We start from the raw sequence: 13,570 nt of genomic DNA on the forward strand, positions 1-13,570 counted from the left end.
GCCCCAGCCCTTTAAATAGTCATGGGAGCCCTGGGGAAGCGGCAGGGCTCCAGGGGCTATTTAAAGGACCAGGGCAGCAGAGGCAGCTGGAGCCCCCCGCTACCCCAGGACTCTGGGGGTTATTTAAAGGGCCTGGGGCTCCCCTGCTTCTACCACCCCGGCCCTTTAAATAGCCACGGGAGCCCTGGGGAAGTGGCGGGGTTCCAGGGGCTATTTAAAGGGCTGGGGCAGTAGAAGCAAGGGGAGCCCCAGACTTTTTAAACAGCCCCCAGGGCTCCAGCAGTGGGGCTCTGGTGGCAATTTAAAGGGCCTGAGGCTCCAGTCCCTGCTGGGAGCCCCAGGCCCTTTAAATTGCCCCCTGGGGAAGCTGGGCCACCCTGGTACAGCGCACTGGCAGGGCTTGGGTGCGGGGCCCTCTTAGGCGCGGGGCCCGATTCGGGGGAATTGGTTGAATTGGCCTAAAGCCGGCCCTGAGCACACCCGCCGCAGACACTTCTGCTCCAGCCGTGGGACAGGGGAAGGGCAGCTCCACCCTGCTTGGGGTGGCGTAATTTCTAGAGACGCCCCTGCAGAAAGGACATCAGCAGCACCTGCAAGTGACCAACAAACAGACCCCTTGGGCACCCTGACTCTATCTTGCCACCCAGGTGTAGAAGCTGCTGTAACAAGTAAGCTCTGTATGTCCTTTAGGGCTAAACTTAGCCAAACAGCCGGGATCCCTTGCTGATGCTTAGAAGGTGTGCCATCTCCCTGAAGTCCAAGCAGCATCGGGAGTGGGGGGGGGGGAACAACAGTTTCTTCCTGACAGGGATTTTTATTCTATTCCCCCAGAGCTCAAGCTGATGGGGGCAAGTGTTTGTGCAGGGCTCTGCCTCCTCGTAGAGGGGGAGCAATCAACCAAGTCTTTTGTCCATGGATGATCCACAGTGGCTTGTCTGATGTCCCAGTCAGGGCCTTCTCTTGTTGGAAAGGAGATGACGCCTCTTCTGGTAAACTAGCATTTCACACTTGGTAATGCTTCTCTCCTGACTGGTGACGGGGCGGCGGCAAGGGGGTTTACAGCTTTAGTGCCAACGCTTATATATCACCTTACAACATGGGCTACGGCTATTAAAGGTGAGAATAATGCATGCAGCAACTGACGAGCTTGTCATAAACTCTAAACACGTTTTTATAAAGCTAATGCCTGTTTTAACAACACTAACAAACAGGTGAGCAAGACTAGTTTCCAGCCATGCGTTTGTCACTTTTCAGTAAGGCCTAGGGGCCTTGGCATGAGCTGCCACCTGGTCTGCCAGTGTCAGAAGAGGATCTTCCCTCTCTTATCCCCGGGTGTCTGTACTGGGAGCAGTACTGTTCAACTTAGTCATAAATGATCTGGGGAAAGGGCTAAACAGTGAGGTGGCAAAATTTGCAGATGATACAAAATTGCTCAAGATAGTTAAGTCCCAGGCAGACTGCCAAGAGCCACAAAGAGATCTCACAAAACTGGGTGATGGGACAACTGAATGGCAGATGAACGTCGTTGCTCATAAGTGCAAAGTAATGCACATTGGAAAACATAATCCCAACTATCCCTATAAAACGATGGTGTCTAAATTAGCTGTTACCACTCGAGAAAGAGATCTGGGAGTCGTTGTGGATGGTTCCCTGAAAACATCCACTCAATGTGCAGCGGAGTGTTGGGAATCATTAAGAAAGGAACAGCTAATAAGACAGAAACTATCATATCGCCCCAATAGCAATCCATGGTACGCCCACATCTTGAATACTGCCTGCTGATGCGGTCGCCGCAATCTCAAAAAAGATATATGGGAATGGGAAAGATTCAGAAACGGACAACAAAGATGATGAGGGGATATGGACCAGCTTCCGTCTAAGAAGAGATTCATAAGATTGGGACTTTTCATCTTGGAAAAGAGATGACTAAAGGGGGATACGAGGGAGGTCTATAAAACCATGACTGGCATGGAGAAAGTAAATAAGGAAGAGTTATTTACTCCTTCTCATAACACACGAACTAGGGGGTCACCAAATGAAATTAATAGGCAGCAGCTTTAAAACAAACAAAAGGAAGTCTGTCTTCATGCCCCACACAGTCAACCTGTGGAACTCTTTGCCAGAGGATGTCGTGAAGGCCAAGACTATAACAGGGTTCAAAAAAGCACTAGATAAATTCATGGAGGATAGGTCCATCTATGGCGCTTTGCCAGCGGTGTCCCTAGCTAGGTATCCCTGTTTGCCAGAAGCTGGGCATGGGCGACAGGGGATGGAGCACTTGATGATTCCCTGTTCTGTTCATTCCCTCTGGGGCACCTGGCATTGGCCGCTGTCGGCAGACAGGATACTGGGCTAGGTCTTTAACTTGGACGGGTAGCTGGGAAGACGGTAAATCAGACAGAACCCGTTTGACAAACCTCTTCATTTCCTTGTTATTGCCTGACTCCTTTAATTCTTTTCCTTTTCCTTATTTCCCAGCAGACCGACTAGCCACCAGATTTGGGTGCTAGCAGAGGGACCTGACGAGCTCCTTCTTTTCGGCAGCGTTGAACATGCCAGGGCACAGTCAGATTCTGGATGCTCATCTGAATGTAACGCCTAGCTCTCACCTTTATTTCTGTTTCTTAGCTCTTTTGGGCCATCGATCTTTGGTCTGACCCGTGGGATCCCTGCATTAGGAGAGATGGCTAATTAATGAGCCCATAAACCTTGGAAATCAAATGAAACCTGAAGTCCGTAGAAGACCTCGAAAGGCCCTTGGGGGGTGGAGTGCGAGCTGAGGAAGAGTTCCCTGCACAGCTTACCTCTCCATTCTCGTTTTCCTGTCCTGAGCGCAAAAGCCAGGAAGCAGTTCCGGGTAGGGAGGGGATACCATATGTGTGCAGTGGTTAGACAGGAAACAGCAAGGAACTGGACTCGTATGGAGTGAAACTGTAAGCATCTTCTGTATGCCTGATGACTGCAGGTTTGAGAGAGTTATGTGGGAAGTGGAGGCTTTCGGTGGGCTTTCAGAGGAAATGTAATGGAAAGGCAGCCGAAAGTGGAATCCCAGGTTTTTAAACAATCCTCCACTAACACACCAAACAGCTCAGGTCTAGTTACTCATTGAAAATTAGAATAAAGTTACAGCAAGATTTCATCATAAATGAAGTCAAACCCTAAAGATTTCAGAACACAACTGCTATAAGGAGCCACGAGGGAAGCAATACAAAGTCAACCTTGCCTCAGAGAAAGGCAGTTAAACAATTTCTCTTTTTTAAAGCAGCATAATCTCCCCAAACGGAAGGGCACTGTTCCTGGAGAAGGGTCCTGGAGAGGGTTTTCCTCGTTGGTGCCGGCCATCCACCTCCCCGAAAGGCGGGAGCTAGGTCGACGGAAGAATTCTTCCGACCAAGGCGCGGACTGATGTAGCCGCGCCGATTTACGTTCCCCGTGCAGCCCAGGCCCGAGGGTCGGTGCGTGCTGAACAGTTAAGTCAAAACAGCTCCGTCCGTCAGAGGTGTGCAAAAGGGAAAACCCGCTGCTGGGCGACACGGCCACGCCGCCCTAACCCGCAGCGTAGCTAAAGGGCATTCGGGGAGGCGGTGGGTGGGCCTCAAGCGACGGAAAGCCCTCCTCCAGCATGGGGTTGTGACAGCCTAGTCTCCGTAGCACAGACAGGGTGGCCACCAAGAGACAGGAACAGACAGCGAAAGCCAAAGCGGCCCCAGGGCAGGGGGCGAGGCTGCCTGTTGGACGAGGAGACCAGGTGGGACAGGCATTTTGGACAGGCCGTCCTCCCGTCAAAGGAGGAAGAGCCCGAGAAGAAGGGCCGGGCAAGAAGCTACAAGCAGGGAAAGAAGCAGAGCAGGCAGGCAGGCCTCCCTTAGAGCCAAGGAAGGCACCCGTCCAAGCCCCCCAAAAGCAGACTAGAGAGCAGATCAGCTGCAAAAGACCAGGGAAAGCCAAGAACACAGAGAGACCCAAGTAAAGTTTCAGAGCTGAGCTTTGCTTACAAGGAGGAATGTGTGACAAAGATACCTAGAAGTACAGGACCTGTGGAAAAGAGCACTCCCAAAGGCCAAGAATAATAAGTGCTTTCCTGAGAATCTGCTTTGCAGTGCACTAAGCCTAAACAGCCTACTGTCAGTTGTCTGTTGTTCAAACCAATCACCAGGGGAGAGCGCGAATGCAGTCCCCCACTACCACAAATTATGCAGTTGAGTTTCCCGCATTTGGGGAAATCGCAGGGGTCAGCACACCCGCAGTGCAATGGATGAGCCTCACCCTGGGAAAACCACCTTCATGATCATGGTATCTCCCCTGCCAGGTAAGTATGAGTTCCTGCTGCCCGGCCGCCGCCCGCCCTCGCTCGCCCCGCACTTATAACACACGGGGCGGACCGCCGCGCTGCCACCGCCGGCCTCGCCCCCACCGGCCCACACTGCCGACAGCTGCCCCGACGTGGCCCCCGGAGACCGTCCCTTCCCCACGCCGAGCTCCCGGTGCCAAAGTCGGGCCCTGTTAATAACCATTTAACAGATGACTGCAGAGAGAAAAGTTTGGTCTTTATAAATAGGATGATGATCAATTGGTCTCCATGTCCACTGACAGTAGGACAAGAAGTAATGGGCTTAATCTGCAGCCAGGGAGTTTCTCGTTAGATGTTGGGAACAGCTTTCTAACTCTGAGTGTAGTAAAGCTCTGGAATAGGCTCCCAAGGGAGTCTGTGGAGTCTCTGTCCTCGGAGGTTTTTAACAACAGGTTGAACAAACCTCTGTCAAGGATACTCTCCATATACTTGGTCCCATAGACAACCTGCTCTGGCTCTGGTTCCCTCCTGCTCCCTGCCTGGGCCGGCTGCTGTGGGCACTTGATCCCACATGGCCCTAACGCATCGTCTCTGCTTGGCCCTGCCTCAGCAGAGAGGGCTGGATTTCATGACCTCTCCAGGGCCCTTGCAGCTGTACAGCTCTGTAATTTGATGCCATCACAATTTAATATAAACAACAACAAAAGTGAAAACACCCCAATCTAACATCTAACAATTCAGCATGAACTGACATTCCACAGCACAAAGTGACAACACGTAGGAGTGCAAAGCCCGACAATTCAGCGCCATGCAAATGAACGCCCCAGGGGCAAAATGACACACTGCAAAAGAGCTCAGCTCAAACCAATGCAACACAAGGCAGTGCAAAAACCATACAACACGAAACAATGTGTCAGAGTGCAAAGTGACACTGTGCAAAACAGCTCAGCGTGGAACAACGACACAGCACAAACCCACACCACAGAATCATATAGAAAGGTAGGGCAGGGAGGGACCCCGAGAGTCAGGACCAAGTCTCCCTAGGCCACCCCTGACAGGTGTTTGAAGAACAGGGAAACAAAGGGCACCACGAACTTATGTTTTTTTGGATGAGCCAAGAAAAGGGAGCAGCATTGTCCCCCTTGGGTAGCCCCTGTTCAGTTCCAGGTCAGAAAGCAAAACTCTTCTGCAAGAATATCCAAAAAATGTTGTGTTTCACTTCACTTCATAAGTACAGTTGTGTGGCAATTAAATGATGACCCTAAAGTTTCATAAAAGTGTGGGAAATACGGATGTATCTGAGAAAATGGCTTGGAATGAAGGAAGACAAAAAATTGATGGGTCGAGAGAACAGGCCCTGTTTCCCCCTGGTTTGGAGCTTCTCTCACAACTACTGGAATAGCAAAGCTAAGCAAATGGGGTTCTATTGTTGCACAGGAGATTCAAGTGAGGCCATTTTCTCCAGATAGAATTAAATGGTCATGTCAGGAGTGGGATTTGAAACCACATCTCTATGCAGAGACCAGAACACCCAAGAGATAGGGAAAAAAGAGTCTTAAAACTGGCACTTTAGACCAGTCCACCATCCTCCTGCTACAAAAAACATGACTTATCAACCCTAGTTTTCATTAATAATTGATGAACTCTTTAGGGGGGTCGAGACGGCACATCTCTTTCAACTCCTGGAGACCTTCTACAGCACAGCTGAATTTTAGACACACTCACCCGGACCTAAAGTTACACATTTCCTGGAGCTCCATGAGTTCTGTGGTGTTGTAATCTCCCTGCTCGCATTTTAAGTGAACAAAAGATGGGTGCTGGCATTCTGAGACAGTAATGGTGAACCTCAAAATCCTGCCCTGGGGGCCAGACAGTTAAGCAACCAGCACCCGCAACCTCTACCATGATAGCATCCTGTCTGGCAGGAACTCACTGATCAATAGCTGGGGTGTGAAATCCTCATTTCTGTGTTGTTCTATCACTGTAGTCCCTACTTTCCTATTGCTTGTCTGTATAATCTCTGTCTGGTGCTGTGACTGTTTCTATCTGCTGTATAATTAATTTGTTGGGTGTAAACCAATTAAGGTGGTGGGGTATAATTGGTTAGATAATCATGTTACAGTATGTTAGGATTGGTTAGTTACATTTCAGTAAAATGACTGGTTAGGGTATAGCTAAGCAGAACTCCAGTTTTACTATATAGTCTGCAGTCAATCAGGAAGTAAGGGGGGAATGGGAATGGGAATGGGGGTAGGGGAATTGGAATTATGTTTTGCTAAGGGGGGGAATAGGAACAGGGAAGGGGAACAGGGACACAGGCAAGGCTCTGTGGTGTTAGAGCTGGGAAGGGGGACACTGAGGAAGGAAATTGGAATCATTGCTTGCTGGAAGTTTTCCCCAATAAACATTGAATTGTTTGCACCTTTGAGCTTTGTGCATTGCTGCTCTCTGGTCACATGAGAAGGTACCAGGGAATGGGAGGGTGATGGGATAAACCCTCTAACAAGTACGTCTTTCTGGGTGTGAAAACCCCCGGATCCAGTATAATTAAGCTGACCTAAGCCATGGTTAGATAGTGCTAAATGAAAGGAAAGATTGTTCTGTCAATGTAGCTATTACAGGGATGGAAAACCCCTCCCCTCACTGTAGCAACTGTCTACTCCACAGTGCTACAGCAGTATTTTAAGTGTAGACAGCCTCAGAGTGAGACCAGCTCTTGTTCCATGGATGCTCAGGCACTAAGACAACAGCAATGACAAAGCTGAGAGCTCCTGTGTCGCCACTTCCCCTGCTGCCACCTGCCTGTCTCCTGCAGCCTCTGCGCGGCCACCTAGTGGGGGAACCTCGCTACAAGTGCAGCCTGGGCAGCCTCTGTCATTGCAACACCATGGGCAGGGCATGAACCACCAGCTGGGGGAGCCTAACGCCCTGCCCCGCCCCTTCCACCTGAGGCCCCGCCCCTTCTGCAAACACCCCTGTGCCCAGCGTACACCAGCCCTTAGATCCCTCTTGGTATTTCAGTGCAGGCACTGACCTGTGAGAGGAAAACATCAGCTCACAAACACAGAGACTGAATTCCCCACATTTAATCTCGCTGCACTTTCCAGAAAGTCACAAAATTCATTTAGTTCTTGTTAGGACAGAGAAAAAATAAGTGACGCTAAGTTTTTGGCTCAGTTAAATAAAATTAAGTATTTAATTAACATAGTAAAAATATGTCCTCATTCCGCTAAATAACACCATAACATGAGATAAGAAGAGACAAATCTTGTCAGTGACCACTAATTTCGCAAATGATCTTCCCATTATTAATTTCCACGCCACCCCTGTTGGAGGTCTGGGCATCTCCAGTGTCACTGCTCTGCATTCACCTTCCCCTTAGAATTGTTCTCGGACATTCCCAAATTTGGAAAATTGTGCAGTTCAGAATGTGAATAGTGACCCCGGCTACTTCCTGCTCCTGCTCTACATTGCTCCACAGCAGCTTCTCCCCCTGCAGAGTCACCCCAGCACGGCAGTGCAGCCGCCCAGGGTTTTGCAAAAATTAATAATACAGAGTTTGGAAGAAAGTAAACATTTGGGAGTTGTGGAAATAGTAAAAGGTAACAGTTGTGGTGTTACAAGAAGGGCAGTTTTTGGTTTAATAATAAAACCCAGTTATATAAATGTAACTGTATGTGCAGCTCTGTGCACTCACGTTGGATGGAAGCTTAGTAATTAAATTATACAAGAGGGTCAGGTAAAGTGGCTACTACCACCACTCTGTTTTGTCCCGAGAAACCTTTACAGCCCTTCTGAGGGGAAATGGGCCCTTTGCCCACAGAAATGGTCTATAGGGGACGGCTGCAGGCAGCAGGCGGAGAGATAATCTCATCAAAATGATTTGACTGCTGGGCAATGTAAGCAAAATCACTAAAGGAATGTCCGGGGTTTCTATTGGCACTTAACTGGCTGTCTCTGGTTGTACAAGATGGACGTGTAATCGGGGTACAGTTGTGTAATAAAAAAAATATTGCAGTGCAAGGGCTGTTAGACAAAACAAAATGTTGTGTGTAATTGTGTAAGGTTTTAAAAACCTAAACTGAGACTTATGGTTTGTAATATAATGTTATGAAGGTTAAACTATGGAAGGAATGTGCATATCCCGAGGACGTGTGCAGTGTATATTGGAGAAGGGGTAAAAGAAATGCAAACAAAACATGGTACTTAGCTCAAACCCTATTAGGGCTCCAAAGGGAGCCACAATAGGTTGTGTTTCTTTTTCAGATCTGTGTGTTTTGAAGCAGAAGATGAAAGTGGAAAGTAAACAGAACTCGGGTGGAAGTTGATTGTGTCCCTTTTAAGACAGTCTCTGAGCTGCTGATGGCTTTGGATCCAAAAGCCAAGCCCGAAAGCCGGGGTGAATGCAAATGACCTAGCTGATGGGGGAAGGAGAGAACTGCCCATCAGTGGCAGCACAAAGAAGCTGCAAATAATAAATACATCTGGTCAGCAAACAAGCTACTGGAAGACTCAGATTGTGGCCCTCCAGGAAAGGGAGGTGAAAAAACAAGTCAAGTCTGAAAATAAGGGGGACAGGTTAACCCTAAGGAGTGTGTGTGTTTGTATATACAGTGCTAAAGCTAAATCTAAAGCTGTCTCTCAGCTATTACCTGAGGATAAACTTAAAGCTTGGTACAGCAGAGAAACTATTGCAAACTGGGTCTGTTGTACAAGAGGGGAAACTGAGACACACCACTTCATGAATTTCATAAATGACCCGTGAGTGGGGTAATTCACTATCTGACTATAGAACAAAATAAGGACAGCCTGGAGGGAATTCTTCTGTTTTTCCTGCAATTAGCAAGGAAATTTGTAAAAGGAAGTGGTATTATTATTATTAAGCACTAATCTGTCCCCACCGGGGGTGTGTGTGGAAATTGTTTCTTTTGTTTTTCAGACACTCTACAAGCAAGCTGGTGCCAGCAAAAGACTAACCCATAATACCATGAATCTATGTTTTGTGGTGTTTGTTTGTGGTGTTTGTCTTGTTGTTAGCATTGTTGTGTTTCAATGAACAGAAAACCTCATGACATGGGTGGGGATGGCTTCAAAAGGCTGACCTGGGGGAAGATGTGTATGGAAATTCAAAATGCTCGACTAGGAGGCCAGCACCTGTGTAATAGCTACCGTGGTATCTGGAAGGGAATTGGCAGCTAAGGTGGGCCCCACAAGCCCTATGGGAATAATGAGAAGGGGATTTGCTCGCTGGGAATCAATGGAGGGGTGTGTAAAATGGTGTAAATCCAGAGAAGATGTTTGAATGTGCCCCTCCCTGATGGCCATGGAGGAGCACACCCAATGGCCCATGGCAAGGGGTGGACAATTGCGTGTACTGTGTATGAGGTGTTTTGCTGGAAATGTACATATTACCGGGGGCACAATTACACCAGCCCCTAACCAAATTCCACACTACACGCTGCTCTCTGGGCTTTGGCACATAGATGGATCTGTGAATCTTCCTGCTGTGAATAATCGAACCAGCGCATACAGCCTGATTCCACACCATGTGGTTAAGTTGGTTTGGACAATAACCCATTTCTCTGTGGACATTCAATGGACTTATGATATGGACAAAAGCACAAAAACCTGCAGTGGCAGCGTATTGCAACTGCCAGCAACTGGACATGTTAAGAGCTTGACCCCGTCAAAGGAGGAGAGGAGGTGTTTCGGTGGTGGCCGGGATGTTGGACCATGCGGCAGTGCTCAGGTCTCTCGGTGTTGCTGTGGATTGTTACAGCGGCTGGTGTATTGCTAAGTATTCTTGTGATACGTTGCCTACGGAAATAACCTAGAAGTAATGGAGTAAGCCCCTCCCCCCTGTACTAGACAACCGGGACCCAACCTTCCCGGGCCCACTATAGTGGGAAGTCTGGAACACTAATTGGAACAGGTGTGGCACGCCCGTACGAGAGAAGGTGCAGGGCACTGCACTACGCACAGGGCATTGGGACAAATGGAATATCAGCACCTTCCACCTTGAGGCCTGGCCCTATCAGGAAATGTGTCACCATATGTCCTATGTTTTGCTAAGGGGGTGAATGGGAACAGGGACACAGGCAAGGCTCTGTAACGTCAGGGCTGGGATGGGGACACTGAGGAAGGAAACTGGAATCATTGCTTGCTGGAAGTTCAATCCAATAAACATCTCATTGTTTCCACCTTTGGACTTTGGGTATTGCTGCTCTGTGTGTACGCAAGAAGGACCCGGTAATGGGAGGGTGAAGGGATAAACCCTCTAACACTAACTAACATCTAACACCCATTTGAACCCCTTCTTTTCACACCATTGCTCATTCTCAGGGGCTGCTTTGTCTCCAGACAGATTCATTCTCTTTCAGAACAGCCTTGCTCTTTCCGTCTGTTTCACTCACTGAGGTGTCAGAGTAAACACTCCCCTTCCTTCTATTCTCAGACAAACACTAGCATTAACTGTTTGCTACTGATGGGTTTAAAAAGCATTTGTCAAGATGCCATTTCTGGGGGATTTTTCCCAAGATCCAGTATTTTGTGTTCAAACATCTCCCAGCTTCCTTGGTGAAAATAAGGCCCAGGTTTCCTTGCAATATACAGGAAGAAGCCAGTTTTTCACCCCAGATGGGACTTGAACCCATAATCTTTGGCTTAGAAAGCCATTGCCTTGTCTATTAGGCCATTGGGGCCCTGATGAAAGAGTGGAAATTCCATCTCCTAAATGCACTTTTCTCATATTAACTTGGAAGCGAAATACCCTCTTTCTGCACCTTACAGAAACATCTGCACCCCCTGGCAGCGAGGCTACTGGGGAGGTCGCTGACAGAGCTGAGCACCACCTTTCTGACGGCCATCTTTAGAGAAGAAGGCTCTTTCCCCTGACAGCCACACAGCGCTGCCTAGCATCCCGAGAGCCTCCCTCGTGTTCTCCCACAGCAGCCGCCTGCCGGTGTGGGTGGGAAAAGGGGACCAGGAAGCACTGCAGCCTCATTCCGGGACAGGAGGCCCTCGCCACGCCCAGGCCTGCCTCTTGCCTTCAGCCCAGGCAGCCAGAGGTGCCCAGGAGCTCCCTGGCAGGCCCCCACCTCAGCCAGGAAATAAGGAAAAGGCGATGAATGAAGAAGTCAGGAAATAACAAGGAAATGAAGAGGTTTGTCGAACGGGTTTCTGCCCGATTTACCATCTTCTCAGCCACCACTCAGAGTTAAAGACCTAAAGTCGACCTATCGGCATAAGTACAGATGGTTGGATGGGAATTAAAAGGAGCTGCTGTCACTAGTGTTAGGTGTCTGCAAGCAGCATGCAGACCATTTAAAAACACTGCAATTAGAGGCTCAGATGAAACGTTTGCCCTAAATCAGAAACGACAATAGGACGACCAGCAGAAAGCCACTCTAGGTACATGGCAGAGTAATGGAGGCCGTTAGAGGCAAAAAGTCATTCCTCAAAATTTGGAAATCAGATCCTAGTGAGGATAATAGGAAGGTGCACAAACTCTGGCCTGTTAAGTGTCAAAGTGTAACAAGTCAGGCCAAGAAAGAATCTGAGAAGCAACACGCTAAAGACACAAAAGCTAAGCATAAATCCGGTCAGTGCGAGTCCTGGTCTGTCCCCGCAGAAAGGTGAACCCCCTCTGTGGCTGGAGTGAGCTCCTCTAAGCCGACCTCACTACAGACCTGCGCCAGGTAGTGCTCATTGTAAAAATGTTTCCTCTGACAGTTGGGAAAACGGGACCAGCGGTGCTCAGGCAGGCTGACACAATTAAAATCCGCCCCCCCCCAACAACAAACATCATGCAGTCCAGAGGAAGGGAGCCTTTGATCTTCCCTCTCATGCCTTAACTGGGGACCATACACACTAATATAGCAGTAACCAGTGCCACAGAGCACAAAGCCACCAGTAATGCCCTCCATGGTCAGAGCTCCAGCCCCTTCTGTACTTGCACCATGAATGTGAAAAACAAGACTCCAGCCCCATCATTCTTCCCTGGCCAGGAGGCCCTTCCTCCAATCACCCTCTGCCTATTGAGCTACCCTAGAGTTGTTAATGTGCATTTCCTGAACACTCACCATGGCCAAGTCCAGCTGCTCCAAGGCACTGAACATCAAGTGCCTCCTCCTGGGCCCCCAAATCCCTTCCACCTTCCACACGGCCACTTTTACAGATGCCCCTTCCCTGGTACTGCCCTTGCTCAGCTGCACAGAGGAGCTTCCATCCCCAATCCCTGCCTGTCACTGCCCAGCAGCCCTCTGGCACCATTCCTGAGGGTCACCCTGCCTCTCTCTCTTCCTGCCATATTGGGAAAGACAGCTCCCATCTCTCCTTGGTAAAGGTTAGGTGGGCCAACTAGGGGCAGAAGCCCATTCTATGTTTTCCTACTGCAGAGACCAAGATAAGAGACTCGCTTTCAGTGCCACCCAGAGGGGAGGCAAGCAGGGCAATTTGCCCCAGGCCCCACAGGGGCCCCACGAGAATACATTATTGCAACTTTTTTTAATAGAAGGGGCCCCCAAAATTGCTTTATTCCAGACCCCCTGGATCTTCTAGGGCAGCCCTGCTCATCTTCGGTGCAGACACCACTGTGCTCCCAGAGAACAAGCCACCACTGCACAAAGAGGGATGAAAGGGCCTGCCAAAGCCTGGGAGTGAACCAGGGACCTTTAGATCTTCAGTCTAACATGCTCCCAACTGAGCTACTTTGGCAGCTGTGTAGCAGTATTTTGGCCTGTTGCTTCTCTGCCTAGGAGGTTTTTGCAGCAGTTGCACACAAAAAGGACGTCATTGGGAGCGGCCCATGAAGACAAGACTCGCTTTTGCCTGCCTTGCTCAGCTTGACTTGCTGCCTCACCCCGTTCCTGCCCTAGTGCCCGGGTTGACCTGGTGGTGGAAGGGGACTGGGGGCCAGTGGCGCGGGGAGGAGGTTGAGCTGGACCCTGAGCTAGACTAGACCCTGGCGGTGAGAGTCTGGCCACCACTTGCCGTCCCCCCCCCCATTGTCCTGGCTTCCCCCACTGGGCGTCATTTCTGGAGGGAAGTGGGGCTTCTGCCTCCCCTCCCCGATTTTCACACCGCAGAGGAGCGTGAACAGGAAAACGAACGGCTGCTCCACACCCCCACCGGAGGAACCCGGCGCCCTTAGCTGTGGGGAGTAAGAAGTGGCTGTTGGCTGACAGGACCTGTCCCCGAGGAGCTGGAGCAGCAGCTGCCGCCTCCCCCTCGGCTCCAGGCTGTGGGAAATGCTCATTGCCTGGCTGCATGGGCGGCTGC

The 13,570-nt window shown here is 49.7% G+C and overlaps 1 non-coding gene across 1 annotated transcript; it reads right to left on the minus strand.

The window, feature by feature from the left end:
* Window positions 1-4,153: 4,153 nt before the first annotated feature.
* Window positions 4,154-4,317, minus strand: LOC123360182. The gene has a single exon (XR_006575981.1). It is a non-coding gene; the product is annotated as a U1 spliceosomal RNA (small nuclear RNA).
* Between the last annotated feature and the right edge of the window lie 9,253 nt (window positions 4,318-13,570).

Source organism: Mauremys mutica, unplaced genomic scaffold (genome assembly GCF_020497125.1).
Source record: "Mauremys mutica isolate MM-2020 ecotype Southern unplaced genomic scaffold, ASM2049712v1 Super-Scaffold_100221, whole genome shotgun sequence".
Taxonomy (NCBI): domain Eukaryota; kingdom Metazoa; phylum Chordata; order Testudines; family Geoemydidae; genus Mauremys; species Mauremys mutica.